The sequence below is a fragment of the Bos grunniens genome, chromosome 24 (assembly GCF_055505025.1).
Source record: "Bos grunniens cultivar Pamir isolate PY7600 chromosome 24, Bosgru_T2T1.0, whole genome shotgun sequence".
Taxonomy (NCBI): domain Eukaryota; kingdom Metazoa; phylum Chordata; class Mammalia; order Artiodactyla; family Bovidae; genus Bos; species Bos grunniens.
This window is the reverse complement of record NC_141188.1, coordinates 55,070,110-55,088,306: the sequence shown is the minus strand read 5'-3', so window position 1 is coordinate 55,088,306 and position 18,197 is coordinate 55,070,110. Positions and strand designations below refer to the sequence as shown.

At 40.9% G+C, this 18,197-nt stretch overlaps 1 long non-coding RNA gene across 1 annotated transcript in view; it reads right to left on the bottom strand.

The window, feature by feature from the left end:
- Positions 1-3,395: 3,395 nt before the first annotated feature.
- Positions 3,396-18,197, bottom strand: part of LOC147346302 (uncharacterized) — a 42,061-nt gene continuing 27,259 nt past the window's right edge. The window contains exon 3 of the long non-coding RNA XR_015153540.1: positions 3,396-4,596. This is a non-coding gene — a long non-coding RNA (uncharacterized LOC147346302). The remainder of the gene's footprint in view (positions 4,597-18,197) is intronic.

Here is an 18,197-nt window from a genome sequence, read left to right as displayed (position 1 = left end):
ATTTCACCTTGCTACCTCCAATTCTAATCCAACACTAGAAGGTTTGTTATAGACTGCTCTTTTCCATATTTATAGCTCTCTTCTTTTGTTAATTTAATTGACAGTGTCTGTTAATTGACATTAATTGAATGCTCACTCAATTATCAACTGATGAATATCAATGAGCTGCTCTATCTTTAGTTGGGTAGAGTTAGTTCCTCAAGGTCCAGTCTCTTTTTCCTTATCTCCACTATTTTTATTATGTGTTTACTGTTTTCATTAAATTTGAGATGTGCATAACTCACTCATTTAAGTCTATGATGTCACCCCTGTACACAGAGATTTGCTGTTGCAGCAGTTGATTCTTACAACTTGCTATCTCTTTTCTGGGCTCATTTCTCCTGCATGGATAGAATTTTGTGCAGGTATTGCTACTTTCATGCATTCATTCAATGAACATTATTGAGTAGGTACTGAGGTGCTTTCATGACACTCAAATGTAGATGTCTACTTGACAGTTAGACATACAGTATGGGACTCAGAGGAGAGTTTTTTAGGGGTGGAAAAGTAAAGTAGTAGACCATCTGCTTGTATGTAGGTGGTAACTAAGTCATGCAGTTGAACAAGATCAAGAGAAACCCTTGAGGAATTCTGTGGTCAGGAGGGGAGTGTGAAACTGTAAAGAAGACATGTAAGGATGGTCAGAGTGTTAGGAGAAAAATTAGAGAAGTGTGAGTCCTGTTAGTCAAAGGAACAGGATTTCAATAAGGAGGAATTTCAGTGATGCTTGGAAGCCAAGGAAATAAGACCATGTAGTTACAGAGTTTGTGTAAGAGCTGTTTCTGAGGAGTAATGAGACTAGAAGCCAGCTTGGGGTAGGCTGAGGAGTGAGTAGGACATGAGGAAACAGAGACCGCAAACATGAACAATTCTTTCGAGAGTTTGGCTTTGAAGGGGAATAAGAAGATAAGAACTAGGGGTGGGGGGCAGAGAGGAATGATTCGTCCAAGTAAAATCTCCTTTAGTGGGGGGAGAATGGAAAGTGCTTAAAAGCCACTGGGGGAAGAATCTTTTGGGGAGAAGGAAGTCAAATATATAAAGAAGAAAATAGAAGATTCTGTGGAGTTTCTGAGAAGGTGGGGAAGGATGGGATTTGTTTCCCATCCTTTGATACAGGTGGGCTTGTAATAACACTGGAGCAGGGATGTGCTGTGCTCAGTTGCTCAGTCGTGTCTGACTCTTTGCGACCCCATGGACTGTAGCCCACCAGGCTCCTGTGTCCATAGGGATTCTCCGGGCAGGAATACTGGAGTGGGTTGCCATGCCCTCCTCCAGGGGATCTTCCCAACCCAGGGATTGAACCCAGGTCTCCTGCATTGCAGGTGGATTCTTTACCATTTGAGCCACCAGAACAGGGATGGTGGCTGGTAAAAATGATGAAAAGAGGACATATGTGGCTGGTTTGTATATTCGCCTTTGGAAGGATGATTGAGTCCTTGCCCAGTGGCCTATAATTTCTCTAAAGTAGGAGGAGGTCAGATGGAAGTGAAAGGAGAGCTTGAGGAGAGAGTCTAGAGATTTGAGGTGAGCAAAGATATGGAAAAGTAGGCATAGGAAGTGCAGCCTCACAGGGTGCCTGGGAAGAGCTGAGTGATTATGAGTTGATTCTCCTTGTGGATCTTTCTCAGTAGCGTCCAGGTGCCTGGGTCTAGCTGTGGGACAAGAGATGCTCGTGGCTGTCCAGGGTTGGAGTTGTGCCAGATGGACGTGATGAAAGGACAGAGGACCAGTGCACTAGGGTCATGTCAAGGGCATTATCAAAGTGGCGCGCAGGGTAATCTAAGTGAGGACCAAAGGGACGAGAAAACATAGAGGGTTTATGGGCTGGAGGGAAGCAGAGGGGTCAGTGCTCTGGAGGGTGAAGTAGAAGAGGTGGGGTCAGGGAGTGGGGTATCTGAGTTAGTGATTTGGAGGTGGAGTTGTTAGGAATCTGACCTTGTGAATGAATGGCTGAAAACCAGGGATGGGGGAGGTCACTGGGGACCAAGAGACTGGGTGAAAAATAAGCCATGGGACCTTCCTTGAGGACAGTGAAATCACCCAGGATGACAGCTGGGCATGAGCTAAGTACTTCAGCAATGTACTGAAGTCTTTGATGGGCTTCCCAGGTGGCTTAGTGGGTACAGAATCCATCTGCAATGCAGGAGACACAGGAGACGTGTTCGGGAAGGAGACGTGTTCGGGGAGAACCCTGGAGGAGGCCATGGCAACCCACTCCAGTATTCTTTCTTGGAGAATCCCATGGTCAGAGGAGCCTAGTGGGCTGCAGTCCATGGGGTCGCAAAGAGTCCAACACAACTGAGGTGACTGAGCACGCATGCGTGGTCTTCAATGAGCGAGGAAGAGTGGCCGTAGTTCTCCATTTTAAGATACTCACACTTGATTTCACATTTGAAAGTTTGTTTGGGATAGACACACTGTTTAGTTGTGAAAGGATTTATTTACTGTGGTCATTTTTGTTGTCCTCTCCCTCTTCCTCCCAAGCATTTATTTAAAGGACCCATGAACTCTGTAACTTCACTACACTGAGGAAGCGTGATTGTAAATATATCAGATCAGATCAGTCGCTCAGTTGTGTCCGACTCTTTGCGACCCCATGAACCGCAGCATGCCAGGCCTCCCTGTCCATCACCAACTCCCGGAGTTCACTGAGACCCACATCCATCGAGTCAGTGATGCCATCCAGCCATCTCATCCTCTGTTGTCCCCTTCTCCTCTTGCCCCCAATCCCTCCCAGCATCAGAGTCTTTTCCAATGAGTCAACTCTTTGCATGACGTGGCCAAAGTACTGGAGTTTCAGCTTTAGCATCATTCCTTCCAAAGAAATCCAGGGCTGATCTCCTTCAGAATGGACTGGTTGGATCTCCTTGCAGTCCAAGGGACTCTCAAGAGTCTTCTCCAACACCACAGTTCAAAAGCATCAATTCTTCGGCGCTCAGCCGTCTTCACAGACCAACTCTCACATCCATACATGACCACAGGAAAAACCATAGCCTTGACTAGACGAACCTTTGTTGGCAAAGTAATGTCTCTGCTTTTGAATATATAATGTACCATAAATGGAATAGTTAAATCATTTTAAGCTCTTAGTACTTCATCTGGTGAATAGTAGGTGCTTGATTTATGTGTGTGTGTATGTGTGTGTGTGTGCTAAGTCGTCTCTGACTCATTGATTTCCCTGGACTGAAGCCCACCAGGCTCCTCCATCCATGGAATTTTCCAGGCAAGAATACTGGAATGAGTTGTCATTTCCTACTCCAGGGGATCTTCCTGACGCATGGTAGCTATTTTTATTTTTTTTATATTAGAAACTTCAGGGCTGCCCATAACAAGTGAACACTAATAGATATTACTACTGTGGCTTAATAAATAGCTTCATTTGCATATTAAGTTTCCAGAGACACCTGTTTAAGGATATAAGCAACATCAATAGGGAAAAAACCACACAAGAATCCGTGAATTGGTTGCTTCAGATTCTAATTTTTCTTTGATTTTGTATTTTTGGTTAATTGCCAGACTACAGAGTTAGTTACCATGTAATTGCAATACTTTAAAGTTAATTACTAAAGAAACTTTAAAAAATTCCTCCCTTTGTAAAGTTATCTATGGAATACAATGGCTGAGAATTCAACCTTAGGTGTCGGGAAGTTCAGATTTACAGTCCGTGCTTTCTACTGGCCCAAGCTTCCTGTGAATTTATGCTTTACTTTGGCAATCATTCACAATTACCCACAGAGGATATATAGTGTCTCTCTATGTACAAAGCACAGATTTTTCTAAAACCACCTCTAGAAGGGACAGAATATCCAGGTGCTGCTGGGGTTATTGTCTAATGCTGACTTTCTTAACTCATATGCACTGTGCTTTTCGCCGATAACTTTACATTAATATAAGGTTTGGTGCAGGATGATTTTAGGTCATTTTTATTAGTTGCAGAACATGAATAGTGCTGTAAATATTGCTGCGCTTAGAGGACAATAACTTAGGCAGATTCAGTCTCCTCCATAAACAAATCTTACCTGCAGACTGTCTTGGCTACAACTTTAGTCCCTATGTGTCTCTATATTTTTCTTCATAAATAAGAGAAGCTTGCTTAGGCTTGTATATGGTGCTAAATATAAGGAGCCAAACCATCACATATGTGGAGGTTTGCTGAACTCTGTATTTGAGTACCAGATTTTTTGACACTTAAGATATCCTGGTTTTCAAATTTGGAATGAAGGGTGTGGTCAAAGACAGTGTCAGAGCATCAGTGGTCAGCCTCTTGGAATTGTGACAGTCTCCAGTTGGAGGTCTAGCCAGCACTAGGCAAGATTACGAGGCAAGCAAATACATCTTCATCATTCCTCCAGGCTCTGAGTTCTAAATTGATTTCTAGTCTTTATGGCTCCATTGATCCCCCTCTCTTGCAGGATTCCATAGGCTCCATGCTCACTCTACCCTTCCCCCATCAAAACTATCAACAACAAATCCAAATTCTGAAAACAAGTATGGAGGTTCCTTAAAAAACCAGAAATAGAGTCACCACATGCTTCAGCAATCCTGCTGGGTATATATCTGTAAAAAAAAACAAAACCTGTAGTTAAAAAGATACATATACAGTCCATAGTGTTGCACAGAATCGGGCACTACTGAAGCGACTTAGCATATCCCAATGTTCATAGAAACACTATTTACAAAAACCAAGACTTGGAAGCAACCTCAGGGTCCATCAACAGATGGATGGACAAAGAAGATGTAGTAGAATATTACTGTCATAAAAAGAATGAAATAATGCAATTTTTCATTCATAAGCATTCATTCATAAGCAATAAGGTGATCCTAGAAATTATCATACTGAGTGAAGTAAGCCAGAGAAAGACAAATATCACATGATATTACTTAAATGTGGAATCTTAAAAAAAGACAAATGAACTTATTTATCAAATAGAAATAGAATCACAGTCATGGAAAACAAACTTAGGGTTACCAAAGGGGAAAGGGAGGAGAAGAGATAAATTAGGAGTTTGGGATTAACAGACATACGCTATTATATAAAAACAGATAAACAAGGACTACTCTGTAGCACAGAGAACTATATTCAATATCTTGTAATAACCTATATGGAAAAGAATCTGAAAAAGAACATATAAATGTGTGTGTGTGTATATATATTCATATATATATATAATATATGAATATATTATATATATATATGAATCACTTTGCTCTACACTTGAGGCTAACACAATATTGTAGGCCAACTGTACTTCAATAAAAAAAGAAAAACATAATACAAGTCCTTAAAAAAAAGAATGAATCTATATTTCCATCCCATTATAGCTTGTTTCTCAAAATTCAGTCTACGACAGTCTACATAGAGTTATTTGGGAAGTTTGTTAAAAATACAGATTCCCAGATTACTCCATCAAGATATCTGGAGATACAGCTTGGATATCTGCAGGTTATCAATTTTTTAAAGTATAAATATTAGGCATGATAAAATTTGAAACCACTAATTCAAAAAGGCTCAGACAGTAAAAGAATCTGCCTGCAATGCAGGAGGCCTGGGTTCGATCCCTGGGTTGGGAAGATCCCCTGGAGAAGGTAATGGCAACCCATTCCAGAATTCTTGCCTGGAGAATCCCATGGACAGAGGAGCCTAGTGGGCTACAGTCCATGGGGTCACAAAGAGTCGGAAACGACTGAGTGACTAACACTTATTTACTAATACAAAAATTGCTTTTAAATATCAATTTCTTAAAATGAAGAATACATCCACAGCTCTGCAACTTTAGGCTTGTTTGCAACTGTTTTTTTTTATAGTACCCTAGAACTCAGTCCATGGCAGATGGCATAGACATTCCTGGATAAAGAATTCTGGAAAAAAAGAATTATTTTTAGGATGTGAAAAAGTCAATCAAAATTTAAAACTTTGACAGGAAAATGAACTGATTGGCTACTTCCTTAAAAATCTGATACCATATACAAAGTGATCCTTTCAGCTAAATGTTTGAGAATAGCATAACTTTATTTCTTTAAGAGAGGAGGAAGAGGAGAAACAGATTTCAATAGGATGCATTCAATCTGGATGCTAATATAAAACTCTGTATCATTTTGAAAACCAAAATGCGTTCTTAAAGCAAATGTCAGGATAAGTTAAGCGTTTAAACACCATTTACTTGAACTATTCAGAGAGTCATGTCAACAATAATTTTTAAGAAGCTTGTATTATTCTGACTCAGTGAACCCAAATCACTTAATGACTTTATGTGGGACTGATGTAGACTTAGAGACACAAGAACCTGGAAAATGTTTTCCAAGGAATTTATAGAATTTCTATGTCCTTCCTTGAAGTTCCCAGTTAAGTTTAGCAAGAATATTTCTACACACAAAAAAAGGGCATCCAACGATGTTAGTAGAGGTGATTAAATTCAGGTAAGCGATTCTTTTGGATGGCAGGGGAAGGGATGTGTTCCTTAGTATACCAAATAAGGGCATCCCAGGTGACTGTGTGGGTAAAGAATCCACCTGCAATGCAAGAGACACAGGCTTGATCCCCAGGTTGGATTCCCGGGCTGAGAAGATCCCCTGGAGGAGGGCGTGGCAGCCCACTCCTGAATTCTTGCCTGGACCATCCCATGGACAGAGGAGCCTGGCAGGCTACGGTCCATAGGGTCGCATAGCAACGGACACAAGTGAGGCGACTGAGCACGTACGCATGCACACCAAGTAAACAATCTGATCTACGACAGTTTTTTAATAGGGTGTTTTGGCCTCGTGGCGCCTAGGCTGCATGTGGCACTTTTCATTTGAGAAGAACAATTTTTCTGGACACCACTCGTGGCTCTTCTCTGTGCTGCTAAATGGCTGCCCAGAGGTTCAACATGCTGCGGCATCCCTGACAAGACGTTTACCTTGGCAAGGTGAGGAATGCCACCGGGCGGAAGCCCAGGTTTTATCCAAATGAGAATTCTGCCGCAGGCAACAGAAACAAAGAACTGATTTAGGATAGCAGGTTGGCATGGGAAAATTGTTTTACCTGCTGCTTATCCAAGATTGTTGTTTTTGAACCAAACAATTAGCCTGAAATTAACTAAAAATAAAGTATCGGGCTCTGGTGTTCCATGTCTATGTCAACAATAATAAAAGGAAAATACAAAGAAATTTAATTTTCTGTGGCATTTTAAAACCTAGGCTTTATTTTTTAGAACTGTTTTAGGGTCACTGCAAAATTGAGAGGAAGGCCTAGGCATTTTCCATATACGTCCTGCTCCCACATTCATAGCCTCCCCAGTTATCAACATCCCTCGCCACAGTGGTACATTTGTTACAACTGATGAATCTGCATTGACATATCGTTGTCAGCCAGAGTCCTAGTTCACATTAGAGTTCACTCCTGGTGATGTACAGTCTGTGGGTTTGGACAAACTTATAATGACACGTACCCACCAGTTTAGTACCATTCAGAGTAGTTTTACTACCCACAGAATTCTGTGTGCTCCACCTGTTCACCCCTCCATCCCCCATGACCTTTGCTAACCTTAATCTTTGTCCTGTCTCCATAATTTTGCTTGTTACAGAATGCCAGTCATGTAGTTGGAATCATACAGCATGTAACTTTTTCAAGATTGGCTACTTTTGCTCAATTATATGCATTTAAGATTCCTCCCTGTCGTGTCATAACTTGATAGCTTGTTTCTTTTAAACAAGTTGCATTTTTACAAAAGAAAATCAGAACCAAAATGAATCATCTGGATGGTTGCTTTCTTTTTTGCCTCCGCTCTTGTCCTTAGGTCTTCCCACTCTTGTTACTATTACTTGAGAGCAAATTTGTTTTTCCCTTAATGTCTTTGTTCTTTCCTTCATCCGTCTTTCTTCTAGATTCATTTTAGGCCAGATGTGATCTTGGCAACTTTCCAGTTTCTGAGGAGGTATTTAGAGAAAACTGAGACTGAGATTTTTTAAGAAGACTAGGGCACAATCCTCATTTTTATATACTCTGCTGCTGCTGCTAAGTCGCTTCAGTCGTGTCCGACTCTGTGCGACCTCATAGACGGCAGCCCACCAGGCTCCCCCGTCCCTGGGATTCTCCAGGCAAGAACACGAGTGGGTTGCCATTTCCTTCTCCAATGCATGAAAGTGAAAGTGAAGTCGCTCAGTCGTGTCTGACTCTTAGCGACCCCATGGACTGCAGCCTATCAGGCTCCTCCATGCATGGGATTTTCCAGGCAAGAGTACTGGAGTGGGGTGCCATTATATACTCTACCCTTGGTGAAATGGAACAGCTGGAAGTAGTATTGAAAGCTATTATTTATCAAGAACTTACTATATATTAGATCTTTATTTAACTAGACACTTTATGCACGTTACCTTATGTCATACTTGGAACAACTTCAGAAACTTGGGATTGTTGTTTTTGTTTTATAATATGACAGCTTGGGTTAGTAAGATCTGACTCACCTGGTCTGACTGGTCCTAATTCTTACATCAAAACTGGACAGAGAAAATGCACAGGAAAATATCATAATGCTTGCTGAATGGTATAAATCTGAGTTATAAAACTGTCACCATAAACTTTTCAAGGAATAGGATTTTATAAAAAGTTTTTTGCTGGGTAATACAGTTTTTTTACATTGTATGATATTTTCCTCTTGACTAAACATTTAACTCATACTGACTTCAATCAAACATTTGTGAATTAGATATTACCATTTACAGATGATGAGCTAAATAACCTGCCACAGTCAAACAGTTGGTGCATAGCTGGGGAACTGGAATCCATCTCTCTGTGAATATGTTTGGAATGAGCAAGGCATGAAATCTTTATAAAGGTGAAATTTTAAGCAGTCAGTGTAGCTAGCCATTTCCTAGGTCCTGTATCCTAATGGAAATTTGATACTTTCTGTGCTTCAGGGCTCAGCCTATGGGATGTCATCTGCCTCTTCAAAGGTTGACATGTGGTTTGATCAAACAAAAATGTTTGTGGAGGGTCTTGGGCTTCTGAGGGGAAGGAGAAGTACAAGGGGATTGCGAAAAGGGGGAAGGATATTAGACAGATGAGTTAAAAGACAGTTCGCCTTGGGCTGGCTGTATTGCCATCTGTCACAATGCTGCCTGCAGAATCATCCTTTCAGCTTTGAAGGGACTAAGAAATAATGATTCTGAAAAGTAGAACATATGAATCAATTTCATAACTTCACTCTTTACTTATTTTTAATCATCTTCATTTACATGTCTAAAACTAATTATACATGAAGGAAAAGAATTGGTGCGTTTGAATAATAACTAACTTGGGGGGTGCTGAGTACATTAATTTTATGGTAAGCCATTTGCCTTCGATAATTAGTTTGATGAGACTGATGTTCTTAACAAATCATATAAAATAAATGGGGTTGAAAGACACATTATTCCAAATTAAAAATCAGATGTAATATGCTAGTGTAAAACAGTGGTAATGTGTGTTAGACTTTGGAAATGAAGGAACGAAGGCTAATTTAAAAAACGTTTTGTGTAGAGACTCCAATTTAAAGAATGATGATACTATAAGCATGCTAAAATATAACATAGGTCTTGTTTTAAGAAATAAAAGCTAGAGAGTAGTTTATTAAACCCAGCTTTCATGTTAAAGCTCTCAGAGTCTATATCTGTGTGTGATCAATAGAGACTTCATACAGGGAAGGCATTACTTCTGCCTAAGCAATGTATAGACTGTATCCCTAAGTAATATTTTCATGTTCTCCCTCTTAAATGATGTTGCATTTTACTTGCACAATAAGGGGGTATGGAAACTTTGGTATCAGAACCTCATAGAAACTGACAGACTTTTATCAGTAAGTGTAAAAATGAAGCCTTTATTAGGCCATTTAAATAAGCCCCTATGTAAAATCTCTGCGGATGGGGACTGCAGCCACGAAATTAAAAGACCCTTGCTCCTTGGAAGGAAAGTTATGACCAATCTAGACAGCATATTAAAAAGCAGATATGTTACTTTGCCAACAAAGGTCCATCTAGTCAAAGCTATGTTTTTTCCAGTAGTCCTATATGGATATGAGAGTTCGACTATAAAAAAAGCTGAGCACCAAAGAATTGATGCTTTTGAACTGTGGTGTTGGAGAAGACTTTTGAGTCCCTTGGACGGCAAGGAGATTCAACCAGCCCAATGTAAAGGAAATCAGTCCTGAATATTCATGGGAAGGACTGATGCTGAAGCTGAAACTCCAATCCTTTGGCCACCTGATGCGAAGAACTGACTCACTGGAAAATACCCTGATGCTGGGAAATATTGAAGGCATGAGGAGAAGGGGACCACAGAAGATGAGATAGTTGGATGGCATCACCGACTCAATGGACATGCTGCTGCTGCTGCCAAGTCGCTTCAGGCGTGTCCAACTCTGTGCGACCCCATAGATGGCAGCCCACCAGGCTCCCCCATCCCTGGGATTCTCCAGGCAAGAACACTGGAGTGGGTTGCCATTTCCTTCTCCAATGCATGAAAGTGAAAAGTGAAAGTGAAGCCGCTCAGTCGTGTCTGACTCGTAGCAACCCCATGGACTGCAGCCTACCATGCTCCTCCATCCATGGGATTTTCCAGGCAAGAGTACTGGAGTGGGGTGCCAGTGCCTTCGCTGCAATGGACATGAGTTTCAGTAAACTCTGGGAGTTGGTGATGGACAGGGAGGCCTGGTATGCTGCAGTCCATGGGGTCTCAAAGAGTTGGACACGACTGAGTGACTAACTGAACTGATATAAAATCTGTATATTTCTTGCTTTAGTTTTGTTAAATTTTTCTTAGTATTTCTTGAAACTTTTATTTGCTGCATACAGATTCAGGAATTATGTCTTTCTTGATGAACTGATATTTTTTTAAGATTATGAATTGTCCCTCTTTACCTCTGTTAAGCTCATTGCCTATTTTGTGTGATCTTAGTGGAGCCACAGAAGATTTTATGTTCAGTATTTGCACGATGTGTTTTTCCATTACTTACTTTCAACCTGTCCATAGCTTTAATTTAAGTTGCGTATTGTGAAAACGGAATATAATTATGCTACTTTTTAGTTCAGTTCAGTCGCTCAGTCATGTCTGACTCTGTGACCCCATGAACCGCAGCATGCCAGGCCTCCCTGTCCATCACCAACTCCCGGAGTCCACCCAAACCCATGTCCATTGAGTCGGTGATGCCATCCAACCATCTTATCCTCTGTCGTCCCCTTCTCCTCCTGCCCTCAATCTTTGCCAGCACCAGGGTCTTTTCAAATGAGTTGGTTCTTTGCAGCAGGTGGCCAAATTATTGGAGTTTCAGCTTTAGCATCAGTCTTTCCAAGAACACCCAGGACTGATCTCCTTTAGAGTGGACTGGTTGGATCTCCTTGCAGTCCAAGGGACTCTCAAGAGTCTTCTCCAACACCACAGTTCAAAAGCATCAATTCTTCGGCAGTCAGCTTTCTTCACAGTCCAACCCTCACATCCATACGTGAACACTGGAAAAACCATAGCCTTGACTAGATGGACCTTTGTTGGCAAAGTAATGTCTGTGCTTTTTAATATGCAGTCTAGGTTGGTCATAACTTTCCTTCCAAGGAGTAAGTGTCTTTTAATTTCATGGCTACAATCACCATCTGCAGTGATTTTGGAGCCTGGAAAAATAAAGTCAGCCACTGTTTGCATTTTTTCCCCATCTATTTGCCATGAAGTGATGGGACCAGATGCCATGCTACTTTTAAAAAAGTCCAATCTCATCTTATTTGCCTTTTAATTGGTATGTTTAGTGCATTTATAATTAATATAATTGTTGACATATTTGAATTTATATTACTTGTTTTCTATATAGCCCATGTGCTCTTTATTTCTTCTTTTGTCTTATTTGAGTATTTTTTTAGTCTTTTAGCCTAATCTCTCAGTTGGCTTTTTTGCTATACCCATTTGGGTATAAATAAAGTTAGAAGTTAAAGTTAAGTCGCTCAGTCGTGTCCGACTCTTTGCAACCCTATGGACTGTAGCCCACCAGGCTCCTCCATCCATGGGATTCTCCAGGCAAGAATCCTGGAGTGGGTTTCCATTTCCTTCTCTAGGGGATCTTCCCGACCCAGGGATCGAACCCAGGTCTCCTGCAGTAGAGGCAGACGCTTTAACCTCTGAGCCACCAGGGAAGCCCAATTTGGGTATAGGGGTTATAATATAACTTATCATGGTTTACCTTGACTGATTATTAGACTACTTAAATAAGAAATTTATGATAATATAATTAAATTTTATACCCTCCAGAACTTTGTGATATTGTTTATATACATTTTACATGTCCATATATTATCAGATCAGATCAGATCAGTCGCTCCGTCGTGTCCTACTCTTTGCGACCCCATGAATCGCAGCACGCCAGGCCTCCCTGTCCATCACCAACTCCCAGACCTTATAAAGTCATTGTGTTTGCTTTAAAATGTTCTTTGTTCTTTAAGAAAGATATATTAAGAATATAAAATTAAGTATATTTAAGAAAATATATTTAGCCAAAATTATTGTAATTTTAGTTCTCCTGATTTATTCCATTCTGTATATTGACATTTCTATATGGTATTATTTTACTTTGACCTCTTGAAGTCAAATACTACGATATGAAAAATACCTTTATTTAACCTTCAGTTTTGAAGGATATTTTTGTTGGATATTGGGTTCTTTGTTGATTATATTTTTCCTTTCAACTCATTAAAAATATTGTACCATTGCCTCTGACTTCAATTATTACTGATGAGAAATTGTTCATAATTTATATTAATATTTCTTTCTGTGTGTGGAGTGTATCTTTTTTTCTTTCACTTCTTTGAGGATTTTTTTTCTTTATTTCTGATTTTCAATAGTTTGACTATTGTATACCTAGCCTAGTGTGGGGTGTTTTTTTTGTTGTTGTTATATTTACCATGTTTTGAGTTACTTAGTTTATTGCATATATCAGTTGGTATTTTAATGAAAATTAAAAAAAACTTACATCCACTTTCCTTCAAATATTTATTTTCTGTCTCTCCTCCCTGGAACTCAAATTATACATATATTAGTCTACTCAATTTTGTCCTACAGACCAATGGAAGCTATGGTCATTATTTTTAAATTTTTTCCCCTCCCTGTTTTAGCTTTGATAATTTCTATTGTGTTTTAGGGAGAAGGCAATGGCACCCCACTCCAGTACTCTTGGTTGGAAAATCCCATGGACGGAGGAGCCTGTTAGGCTGCAATCCATGGGGTCCCTAAGAGTCAGACACGACTGAGTGACTTCACTTTCACTTTCCTGCATTGGAGAAGGAAATGGCAACCCACTCCAGTGTTCTTGCCTGGAGAATCCAGGGAGGGGGGAGCCTGGTGGGCTGCCGTCTATGGGGTTGCACAGAGTCGGACACGACTGAAGCGACTTAGCATAGCATAGCATAGCATACACTGTGCTTTTACCAAATTCATCAACTCTTTCTCTTGTAGTATGCAATGTTCTCTTAATTCCATCCGATAAATTATTTTATTTATAATACTATTTGCTTAGTTTTAGGAGTTCATTAAACTCTTATTTAGTATTTTCTTTTCTATCCTCAAAGATCCAAGCGGTGGTCATAGGGAAGTGTGGTGGAGAGACGTGAAGGTAGAAATCATTAGAGTGGAGAAGTTCAAGAAGAAGTTATCCATTACATCTCTGAAGTTTTCCGAGATGGTGGAGGAGTTAAGGCAGAAAGCCAGCCGATAGTGAAAGGGCTGGGCATTGTTCAGCAGCCCATCAGTCTGGGCAGAGCTGGATTGACTGTAGATCTTGGAGGCAAAGCAGATCTCCAATGGTTTATATAGCAAATAATGAGAGGGTTTTTCATAAAGCTGATGGGTAATGGCCTTGAACTGGAAACAGGCAACGAGGAGAATCCTGACTGTACTGTGTAGACATGGGAGAAACAAGAGACTCCACTTGAGAGATCTTCAAGGGAGATGGAAATTGGGGGAAATGTCAGGATTTAATTAAAGCAAAGGGCATGTTGTGTGTCTTTCAAAGAGACTAAGGGCATAAATGAATCTGTTGGTGATGGAACAGGAGTTTAAAAGGACACAGTGAAAACAGAGGAGGGGAGGATGGGAGTGGGAGGCTGGAGCCGCAGGTCAGTGGGATGGGGGGGCTGTGGAGATGGGTCACTAAACGGAACGTCACTGGGCACTGGCCAACGACAGGGAAAAAGCATTAAAGAGTCCATAACATCTCGCAGAGCTTCACCTTAGTGGTTTGGTTACCAAAATGGCTCCGGCGTTCCAGGGCTGGGAGGCTCTATGCGTTACCTGCAGCTGACTCCATGTGATGCTGAGAGACCAGAAGAGGAGGCAGGCCCGCATGCTTCATTCTCGGCAACAGTGGGAGGAATTAAGTCAGAGCTTGTACTCTTGTAAATGAAGAATATTTTTACCGACAGAACCTGTCTGAGAATGGTTTCTAAAAGAGGAAGGAGGAGATATTCAGCTTATTGTCTTACATACTAAAGGAGACCTAGGTGCCACATAAGTGGGAAGAAAATACAGAAGGAGGACTAGAGAGGTGAAACCGTATTTTGGAGTCAGAGCATTCCCCACTCATCTTGCCTCCCCATCCTGACCCCTCCCACCACTGAATGGCCTGGGCTATCTTCATCCCTCTCTGCTGCTGCTGCTAAATTGCTTCAGTCGTGTCCGACTCTGTGTGACCCCAGAGATGGCAGCCCACCAGGCTTCCCTGTCCCTGGGATTCTCCAGGCAAGAACACTGGAGTGGGTTGCCATTGCCGTCTCCTCCCTCTCTGCTACAGTCCCTTAATTTTGGGCAGTTGGATAGACTGTTTCGTGTTGAAACTGTGATTGATGCTAATCACAGGTTCTAGACTCAGGAGTTAGGTGTTTCAATTCCTGCTGTCATTGATGACTTATTATTAATATCATTGATGAATTCTTGTTATTGATGACTTGATAGCTCAACTAAGCTTCAAATTATTTACTTGAAAATAGACTTAAAGCTTTCTTTAATAAACATTTTCCTTTGTAAAGGCAAAACTTTATGGGACTACTTCATAGAGTCATTGAAATTTAGAATCAATACGAAACTTAGAGACTATTCAGGTCTTACCCTCAACAATTTAGTTTACTTTTAATTTCTAAGTATTGTCCCTTTAATTAAACTAGAGCTGACTATTGCTGGAAACTGTCTCGAGCTGGCTTATCCCATATTCAGGTAGAAGGAAAACTTTCTCTTCTACATTTCCTTTAGGTTTCCTGGGCTCTGCTCACTTCTGAAAATTACAGGTGTACTTGGTTATTGCAAGGAGTGGTCCACACAGGTTAAGTCAGATAGGTGTCAAACAAAATCTTAGAATGCAGACAAGTGTCCTGTTGGCTGCAGGTGTAGGGAAGTTCTGGCTGGATGTCCTCTGGGAGGATAATGTGAAGAACAAGGGTGAGGATTGGGGATGGAGAGCTGGAGGTGGATGGGACTTGTTCCACCGGGGCCCTGTGGATACTGACTGTGAACCAGCTTTCCAGTCTCATCTTATTGGGTGCCACTTGCCTCTTCCACCTGCTTTCAGTCTGGCAATTGTGTGAGGATTGGTGGTGATAGGGAGTTGAGAGTGATTGGGGAGATTTATTCATATTTTTGGGGGCTTCCCTGCTGGGTCAAATGGTAAAGAATCTGCCTGCAATGCAGGAGACCTGGGTTCCATCCCTGAGTCAGGAAGATCCCCTGGAGAAGGAAATGGCAACCCACTCCAGTCTTCTTGCCTGGGGAATTCCATGGACAGAGGAGCCTGGCAAGCTATATAGTCCATGGGGTCACAAAGAGTCAGACACATGACTATGTGACTAACATTCACTTTCTGTTTTTTTTCACTTTATTTATTTTTTTGGAGGCTAGTTACTTTACAATATTGTATTGGTTTTGCCATACATTGACATGAATCTGCCATGGGTCTCATACCTCCCTCCCCATCCCATCCCTCTGGGTCATCCAGTCACCAGCCCTGAGCATCCTGTATCATGCATCAACCTTGACTGGCGATTAGTTTCACATATGATAATATACATGTTTCAGTGCCATTCTCCCAAACCATCCCACCCTTGTCCTCTCCCACAGAGTCCAAAAGACTGTTCTATACATCTGTGTCTCTTTTGCTGTCTCGCATACAGGGTTATCGTTACCATCTTTCTAAATTCCATATACATGCATTAGTATACTTCACTTTCATTCATATTTTCTACTAAATGTTTCCCTCCTGCCTGAATTGTTGTTGTTGTTGTTATTGTTGTTCTCTTAAGCCATAGACTTTTGAAGCTCAAAACCTAATGAGACTCCTTTTCCCTCTACATTTTCTGCTTTTAAATTACTTCCCGGAGGCAGTGAGCATGGAATAGCTTAGTTGTTTAAATGAGGAGCTAAGGCAAGAAGCAAGGGAGACAATGGTAAGAATCACATTGGCTAACACTAACTACAAAGCCAGCAAACCAGTCAAGAATGTTCTAAAAGCATAAAAAATAAGCTAAAAATACATGCGTGCATGCATGCTGAGTCACTTCAGTTGTGTCTGACTCTTTATGACCCCATGGACTGTAGCCCACCAGGCTCCTCTGTCCATGGGATTCTCCAGGTAGGAATACTGAAGTGGGTTGCCATGCCCTTCTCCAGGGGATCTTTCTGTTGTGACCCTATATTGTACCTTAAAAAACCTAGAAGTTCTCTGCCTCTTTATAAATAATATTCAGTGGATATGTTGGTGTTTTACTGACCTTAAATAGTATCTGAAATACAAACTATACAAAATAGAAATAAACACAGTTGGTTGAATGGTGAAAAAAAAAAAAAACAGAAAACAACAAGTAATTTTTTTTTTTTTTGATGTAATTCACTCTCCCTTTTTTCCTTCACACTGCTTTAGAGATAGATTTGTAGGTAAATTTTATAGCCATGGGTAGAAATTTATAGCTTAGTAGTTCCTACTTATAAATTTCCTAACTCATATTTCTGGAGTAAACTTAATGGGCTAAAAGCTTTTTTAAGTGGTTTCCAGCTGTGTGTGTGTATGTGTGTGTGCACAGACTTTTGGTGTCTGTATAATGATCCCTCCTCGGTCATGAAATCCATGAATAAAAATGAGCATGTAAAGACATTTATTAGGATATAATTGGGCAGGAAGCACTGTAGTATGCTGCATGTGCATTTAGATTCTGTTATTCACTATGTTTGCAGGATTTAAAATGATGCTTGGTTCTAAAAACCCTGAACAAAGGCTTCCTGAGGAGGCATATTCCATGGTGTGATAGGAGGGCCCTGTGAAACTTGGTATAACCAGTACATGTGTTAATCCTCTGCTCTGGTATAAGCATTCTCATTAGAGTCCAGGTTTTTTAGCATAATTTCAAAGTCATGTACCCAGTTTGATGTGAACAACTAGTGAAAAGTAGGACATTTGGTGAGATTGGGCCATATATCTTTGGGAAGTCAATTCACTGCTTGGGTCTCAACCTCTTTAGCTTAAAACAAGACGGTTGGAATGATAATCTCTAAAGTCTCTCCACCTATAAGTCAACAACTGATCTCATTTTTCATAAACGTTATAGAAAGAATGAAAGGGCAGGACGATGTTCTGAAACAGCATGTGTTTCACTTGGGCTTGGAGGCAGGGCTCCACCTAATTCACTCTGGACAGATCCTTTATCTAAGCTGTTCTAAAAGATCACCAGGGACCATGCTTGATAATCCTCTCTGCCACCTACCTGTCTCAAGAATTTTAGTGTCTATAGCGACACTGTACCCAGAACGTTGTAATTTCTCAGCTAACTGCTGGCTGATGATGCTAGTCATAGTCTGCCCGGTGGACCCCAGGCTGCGGTCAAACTCCACTTTGTCAGGTTTTGTTATCCACAGACTCAGAAGTAAAGATGGTTACTTACAACAGGGGGCCCGTATTCATGAAAAGGAAGGGAATGATTTCCACCCCACCTCTGTCCCTGATTCCACAGACTCAGAAGTAAAGATGGTTACTTACAACAGGGGGCCCGTATTCATGAAAAGGAAGGGAATGATTTCCACCCCACCTCTGTCCCTGCTTCTTGGAGAGGTTTTGCTTGCGACTCTACATTTCAAAAAATAGCCGGATCGAATAAGGCAATGTGAATGCTGTGTTAAGGAACATTCTGTGACT